Genomic DNA, 8164 nt, shown 5'->3' on the forward strand with positions numbered 1-8164 from the left:
TTCACTCCATTCAGACCAGGAGGTTAGTGGTAGCAAAGCATGGGGTAGAGAGAACAGGGTGCAAAAATGCTCGGACTGATTGGTGCCAAAACTTTTTCTGAGACTCTCACACTAAGTTTGGATCCCCTCTACCCTAGCAAGGCACCAAGTGAACTTGGGTAGGACTTCCCCTCCCTGGAAAAGCCATTTTGCTAAGGCTTTGTGATGTCCTCTTGTGACTTTTGCCTCTTCAATACTGCCTTTCATATATTCATTTCAGCCTGAGGTCACTTGTGTAAAATTACTGGGGTTAGAGTGAGTGAAATGTTTCCAGACCCTACATTCTTGGGGTTGCCTCTGGGCCCTGCAACAATGGGGCCCTGGGAACTTAGTTCTAGCCTGGGTCCTTGTGTAGCTCTTTCATCATCCCAGCTACTCTCTGTGAGAGAGACTTCAAGCACTGGGATTTCTTAGATGTACATGTGCCTTTGGAGTCAGATAGACCAGCTCTAGATTTAAGTTCATGCTTTGTTCTTTGACCTTGGCAAAGAACCTTGGCAAGTGATTTATGCTCTCTTAACACTCAGTTGCTACACCTGTCAAAAGGAGATGATGCCTACCATAATAGTTATTATAACAGTAAAATTTATTGAGCATCTTACAGTTATTAATTCATTTAATCCTCATACATTTCTAGGAATTAAGTGCTGGTGTCGTTGTCATTTTTCAGATGAGGAAATTGAGGCACAGAGAAGTTAAGTAGCAGGACCAAGTCCACGCAATGTGTAAGTGGTGGAGCTGGGATTCTGAACTTGGACAGTTTGACCCCAGAGTTTATGTCCTCAACTACAGCACTAGACCTTGTATTCACAGAGTGTTGATAAGAATTCATTGAGATTAGGGCGCCTGGGTGACTCAGCCGGTTGAGCATCTGACTCTTGATTTTGGCTCAGGTCATGATCCCAGGATTGTGGGATCGAGCCCCACATTGGGCTCTGTGCTGAGCATGGAGCCTGCTTGGGATTCTCTCTCTTTCTCCCTCTCTCTCTCTTTCTCTCTCCCTCTGCCCATCCCCCACTCACGTGTGCACACACATGTTCTTTTTCTCAAAAATAAAAAAAATTAAAAAGGTAAGAAATCCATGTTTTTAAAAAATGTTTACCTATTTATTTTTGAGAGAGAGAGAGAGAGAGAGAGAGAGAGAGAGAGAGCACAAGCTGGGGGGAGGCAGAGAAAGAGAGGGAGACACAGAATGTGAAGCAGCCTTCAGGTTCTGAGCTGTCAGCCATCAGTGCAGAGCCCAACTCGGGGCTCGAACTTATGAATCGGGAGATCATTACCTGAACCAAAGTCAGATGCTTAACCAACTGAGCCACCCAGATGCCCCAAGAAATCCATGTTAAAAAAAACCAATTCATTGAGATAAACATTTAAAGCACTGGGTATAGTGCTTGGCACATAATAGGCACTCAGTAAATGGTACCTGTTACTACCAAAGTGGAGAAGCCTCCTTCCATGTGGGCATGTGGAAGGTGTGGCCCTGGGTCAGGGTGAGGCAGGAGAAGAGACAGGAGTTCCTGCTGACCTGGGGTTTACACAGTGTCAGGGTTTCTTCCAGCCTATCTTTTAAATTAATTAATTAATTAATTAATTAATGTTTGTTTGTTTGTTTATTTTGAGGGAGCATGCGCATGCGGGAGCGAGCTAGGCAGGGAGGGGCAGAGAGAGACTCAAGAGTACTCTTAACCAACTGAACCACCCAGGTGTCCCCCCAACCTATCTCTTTTAGACAGGGCTTATTGGCAAAAGTCTTGTTCCTGTAATCCCAAAGTTGCCTGACAGGCCCCAAAAGGAAAACACAAGAGCTGAAACTGGATGGCCATAGGGAGGGGCTCCCTTCCAGCAAGCCAGTGCTCAGGGATCACTTCTCTGAATCTGCTTCAGAGGAGTTTGACTTTTCATTTCCTGACATCTTATGCATTTGATCAGGGCTTCCAATAAGCCACCTGTGGAACAGAGTGGGGCTATTGCCTGAATTGGCACAGGGTGGAGTGTTAGTGCCGGAAGCCAGGGAGACCCTGCAGGGACCCAGGGAGACCCTGCAGGGACCCAGGGAGACCCAGATGTGGGCTTTGGAGGAGGGAGGTATCAAGCTGGCTCTGCTGTCTTGGGTTGTATACCTTGGCTCTCCGCCTGGGCCTGGGAACAGCTTGGTCAGCAACGCCTGCCCCGTGTGGTGCCAGCTGGGTTTGGAAGCCACAAGGCTTTGGGGGCTGGGGGACCTGAATTCCCTTCATGGCTCTGCCACTTTTTAGTTGTGTAGCCTTGGCCTTTTATTCATGTTCTCTGACCTTCAGTTTTCTCATGTGTGAGAAAATTGTGAGGATCAAGTGAAATAACATACATAAAGCACCAGAACGGTAACTTACATAACTGTAGGTGCTCAGTAACTGTTCTCAGTCGTGGGTAGGTGCAGTTAAGAGGAGGGCAATATAAAATACACTTCCTTCCTTTAAGAAGGTTACAGTTTGGGTGTGGTCAGAGGTAATAAGACAGGTAAACATATAAATCAGAGTTGGGACTGCATGTAATGAAACACAGAGCACTGAGTGTAGCAAACAGAGCTTTTGGAGTTCATATGTAGGAGAGCTGCCCTGTGGACTACGCTGCTCAGGGAAGGCTTCCTGAACAAGTGAACTGGGCAAACCTGCAAAGGTTGGGAGGAAGGTGGAGGGGCATTCCAGGAAATATCTGAGTTGAGGCCAAGTAGCATAAGTTCAGCGGAAGGAGAGGAAACCAGCTGGATACCCTAAAGGGTAAAACTGTCCTTGACAAAGGTCAGGCTGAGGCAGATATTCCAGATGGGATTTTTAAAAAAAGACAGAGGGTCACCAGGGTGGCCCACTCTGCTAAGCATCTGACTCTTGATTTAGGTTCAGGTCATGATCTTATGAGCCCCGTGTCCAGCTCTACACTGAGAATCTATTTGGGATTCTGCTCTCCCTCTGTCTGCCCCTCCCCCACTCATTCTGTCTCTGTCTCTCTCAAAATAAATAAATAAACTTTAAAATAAGAAAATAAAAGAAGACAGAGAAAGGTGAGTTTCAGGCAGAATTTTGGGAGAGATTCTAGGGTCTCAAAATTAGAATGATCTCTGGGTAGGGCAAAGGAGGTGGCCACCTTTAAACTCAGGCCAGGCTTAAGTTCAGGAGAGGAGCCTGAAGCGGCAGAAAGGGAAGGAAGGGCTCCTTCCCCAGGGATCTGGACTTGTCAGCTTAAACACAGCAAGTGTCACCCAAGGTTTCCTGAAAGGGAGTGAAAACTAAGTCAGGCCAAATCTTTGGTGAGCCAGTTAGGGGCCTGATGAGTTGGATCTGATGTCCAAGGAAGTTCAGATGTCAGCAGGTGGTATCCACTGAGAATTCCTTGTTAGGCTCTGGCTATCCTTGACCGAAAATGTCTGTCTTAAAAAAAAAAATTCCTTTGTGTTTTTTCTTTCTTTGTTCCTATTGTTAGTTCGTCTGAAAACTTAGTCTTGGTTGAACTAAGTAGAAAAGGTTCATTCTTACCTAGCCAGTCTAACTAGGGTTGTTGTAAGAACAATTCTGGAAAACAATGTGTTGGTGGCCGTGGACATCCATTGCCCTTTTGATAACTTTAGTAGCATGATTGCACTGTTAGTATGCCCTATTCTTTATCTGAGTACATATTTAACTTTTCTCACTCCTCTGAAAGCAACTTAAGGTTAGAAACTGTGTCTTTGTTTCGGACTTTTATTGAAGTACCTGTCAAGAAACTACTTACATTATAGGTACCCAATAAATATTCATTAAATTGTAGGTTTTAACATGTGTGTCACACACAGATTCCAGTAAATGCTTGACATTTTTATTAATTAATTAATTAATTAATTAATTAATTCATTCATTCATTCAATCTCTTAAGAGGTATTTAGTTTCCTGAATGACTACTAGATACTAAGCATTATATTGGGCATCTAATGGGAATAAAATCTAAGGATTTTAGTGGTCCTTAAAGGGCTCATGGTCTTATGAGATAGTCAAATAGACAGACAATTACAGAGCAGGATGACAAATGTCATGACTCAGGGACAGATTGAGTATTATAGGAGCACAGAGGAGGAGAGTCTCATAATTCATCTGGAATGAGGGTGGAGGTGTTGAGATCAGTCAGACAAGGCTTTTTCCCCTTTTTCTCTTTTCAAGAACAACATTCTAAAGGAGGAATAAAAATTGAGGAAAGAGCCTCCCAGGCAGAGGGAATAGTGTGTACAAAGTCAGTGGTGTGAGGGCTACCTGTATATTCAGGGAACTGTAAGTGGTTGAGTATATTATAACAGGGAGTACAGAGGGACAGTGGTTAGAAATAAGCAGGGAACATTATGAAGAGCCTGGCATACTAGGTAAAGAAGTTTGGATTTTATCCCCAAGGTAATGGTACGGGCATTGACATGATCAGATTTGTATTTTAGGGAGATCACTTTGACTATCAAAGTGGAGAACAAGTTGAATCAAAGTGTTGGAGGAAGATGAACCAGGGCAATTCAGGGAACAGGATAGGTAAGCTAGGTGATTGCTGCTTCCTGCTTCTCTAGGATACTCCTTCCCATCTTGAGGGACTGTGTTTCCAGTACCTGCCATAGCACCTGGTTAACAGGAAGCACTTCAGAAATACTTCTGCCTCCTCTTTGTATCTCACAAGCCTAATACAACGCCTGACACTTGGAGGTGCTCGGTGCACATTGGTTGGCTCCACCACTGTGACTTGTGCTAGCAGCTACTGAGCACTAATTTGAAGATAAGGTGGGTACCCTTCTTCCTGTGGTCACAAACCAGGCAAAATTGCTTTCTGGGTTAGAACTGACTTTGAAGATATCTTTCGCATGGCCCTTCTCAAGATGTCTCCAAAGACATTCTCCATCTTCTGGTGAGTCTTTGTTCTAAAGTGAACAGTGAGAGAGAGGGGTGCCGGGGTGACTCAGTCGTTTGAGCGTCTGACCTCAGCCCAGGTCCTAACCTCATGGTTCACAAGTTTGAACTGATAGCTCAGAGCCTGGAGCCTACTTCGGGTTCTAAGTCTCCCTCCCTCTCTGCCCCTCCCCTGCTCATGCTCTGTCCGTCTCCCTCTCTCAAAAATAAAAAACATTAAAGCGGACAGTGAGTCACTTTAGGGCAGGAAACATATTTTTATATCCCCAGGACTTATCACAGGGCATGATAGATGATAGTAGTAGGTGATAGTAGGTGATGGTAGATATTTGTTCCATGAATTTGAGATTCATTGTTTTGGACTTGAAATGTATTTTATGAAACATGTTAATAAATGTTGATTAGGTTCTGATTCCTCCTCAAAAGCCTTTTAGATTTTTTTTAAGTTTATTTATTTTGAGAAGGGGGGGTGAACATAAGTGGGGGAGGGGCAGAGAGAAGGAGAGAGAATCCCAGGCAGGGTCTGTGCTGTCAGCACAACCCAAGCCTCAAACTCAGGAACAGAGTGCAGGGTCCAACGCAGGGCTTGAACTCACAAACTGTGAGATCACGACCTGAGCCAAAGCCAAGAGTCGGGATGCTTAACCGACTGAGCCACCCAGGTACTCCAAAAAGCCTTTTAAACCTGTAGCCTAATGGGTAACCGGGCATACTGAAGACTGGAGGTGAGGAACTCGAGGAGATGGGAGGAGTTAGCAGAATGGGAAGTAAGTTACTTCCCAGAAATATTTGAAAGCTGAACTGAAACAGTTCAGAAAGATTCTGGCCAAAGGGTGTAGGTTCTTTGAAAGTTCTACTGGGAAGATTGGGAAGCTCTGGGTTCTCTTTACCACCTCCCATTATACAGATTGCTTTGGTTTCTCCTCATACACTTTAAAATACAGTTAAACTAGATGACTCACCATGTTTTCCTGATTATTTGTTTTTTTTGTTTCTTTTCTTCATTAGGAATGCCCTCCTCCTTTATACCATTATCATCATCCTTCAATTCCCTGCTGAAATGCTACACTCTTTCCCTGAAACCCTATGGAAGAAATAGTCTCTCTCTATCCTGAATGTTTTTGGCTTTTAGACCCCTTCATGGTACTTAATGCTATTACAATAATTATATATGGGTTATCAATCTTATTCCCACTAGGAGGAAGGGATCTGATTTAGCTATGTGTATTTCATAGCACAGGGACTTGTAAATGTTGACTGAACCATGTGACAGAACTGTATTACTAGCTTAGTGTGATGGTTAATTTTTTGTGTCAACTTGACTGGGCCATGGGGTGCCCAGATATTTGGTCAAACATTTGGTCAAACATCACTCTGGGTGTTTTTGTGAGGGTGTTTTTATAAGGGGGTTTTTATATGAGATTTACATTTATTTTTATCAAAAATTTTTTTTTAATATTTATTTATTTTGAGAGAGCACAAGTCAGAGAGGGGCAGAGAGAGAGGGAGACACAGACTCTAAAGTAGGCTCCAGGCTCTGAGCTGTCACCGCAGTGCCCAACGTGGGGCTCTAACCCACAAACCACGAGATCACGAGATCACGACCTGAGCCCAAGTGGGACACTTAATGGACTGAGCCACCCAGGTGCTCCTATGAGATTGACATTTAAATTGGTAGACTGAGTAAAGCAAGTTGTCTTCCCTAATGTGGGTAGACCTTATACAATCAGTTGATGGCTTGAATAGAACAAAAAGGTTGATCCTTCTCTGAGTAAGAGAGAATTCCTCCTTACTGCCTGGGACATCAGCTTTTTCCTGCCTTCAGACTTGAACTGAAATTTTGGCTCTTCTTGAGTCTGGAGCCTCCTGGCCTTTGGATTAGAACTACATTTTTGGCTCCCCTGGTTGCCAGCTTAGTGACTTAGCCCACAGATTTGGGGACTTGTCAGCCTCTTTAATCAAGTGAGCCAATTCCTTATTAATCTCTTTCTTTATGTCAATCTTTCTTTCTGTCTATCTAACCTCTGTATCTAGATATATCCATCCTATTGGTTCTGTTTTTCTGGAGAACCCTGACTAATACACTTAAGTCCTGGATTTTAGAAATATTCTAGAGAAAGGAAAAGAGTTTGATCTACCTTTTCTGGAATTGGATTAACATGAGACATGCTTTTAAAATGATGCTTACCCTTTGATACCTTTTCATCTCCCAGATGCTTCTCATCTAAACTCTTCTTCCTTTTCCAAGATTTCAGACTCATAGGACTTGGACGCTTCCATCAGCCCTCCACTGTAGTACCTGACCAACGCCCACCCTGTCCTTCACTTAAGGCCCACATTTTCCTTGCTTTTGAGTCCTCTTGCCAACCTCACCCCATCAAAGCCCCAACTCAGTGTCGTAGGTCTGAGGTTGGTCGGGGTGGCGGGGGCGGGGGTGGTGGGAAGCAGCCTGCTATTCAAGTGATGCATGTGTAGCTGAAAGCTCTCTAACCTTCTCAGAGTTATTTGCTAAATGACTTGGATGAAATATCAAGTAGTTAAAAAAAATGGGGTGAGGTTTGTAGGCAGAGTGGGGATGACATTTTGAGTAATTGCCTAGTGGGCAGGCAGAACAGCCCTCCTGACCTTCAGTCCGAGGGTAGGCACCTCCTATGCCCTTGCTGCTTTGACAGATTCTTCTCTTTTCCATTTCTGAAACCACAGCTTCTCCCAAAACAATAACAAATAAGCACTCCCACAGAAATAGCAGTGGAGATTCTGCTGCTGACACAAGAAAAGAGGGAGGGGGCAACCATGTGCATGTCTCTGATGGATCTTTATAAGTTAGCAAATACTTATGGTTTTGAAAAGCCCATTTTAGAAGAATATAGACTGGGGCGCCTGGGTGGCTTAGTTGGTTGTGTCCGATTTGGGCTCAGGTCATGATCTCATGGCTCGTGGGTTCAAGCCCCACATCTGGCTCTGTGCTGACAGCTCAGAGCCTGAAACCTGCTTGGGATTCTGTGTCTTCCTCTCTCTCTCTGCCCCTCCCCTGCTCGCTCTCTGTCTCTCTCCCTCTCAAAAATAAATAAACATTAAAAATTTTTAGAAGAATTAGACTGTTTTAAAGATGATGAGAAAATCAGAAGTCTTACATTATGTGTGGCTATAAATAAAGAGCTAAAGAGCTGGCAGGAGAGCAGATGTCAGCGGAGGCATTAGAGGTACCCTGTTTTCAAGGATGTTGGTTAGTCAGA

At 44.1% G+C, this 8164-nt stretch overlaps 1 long non-coding RNA gene across 1 annotated transcript in view; it reads left to right on the forward strand.

The window, feature by feature from the left end:
• Nucleotides 1-8164, forward strand: part of LOC123578908 — an 89156-nt gene that overhangs the window by 39738 nt on the left and 41254 nt on the right. The gene's annotated exons all lie outside the window — the stretch shown is intronic.

The sequence above is a fragment of the Leopardus geoffroyi genome, chromosome E2 (genome assembly GCF_018350155.1).
Source record: "Leopardus geoffroyi isolate Oge1 chromosome E2, O.geoffroyi_Oge1_pat1.0, whole genome shotgun sequence".
Taxonomy (NCBI): domain Eukaryota; kingdom Metazoa; phylum Chordata; class Mammalia; order Carnivora; family Felidae; genus Leopardus; species Leopardus geoffroyi.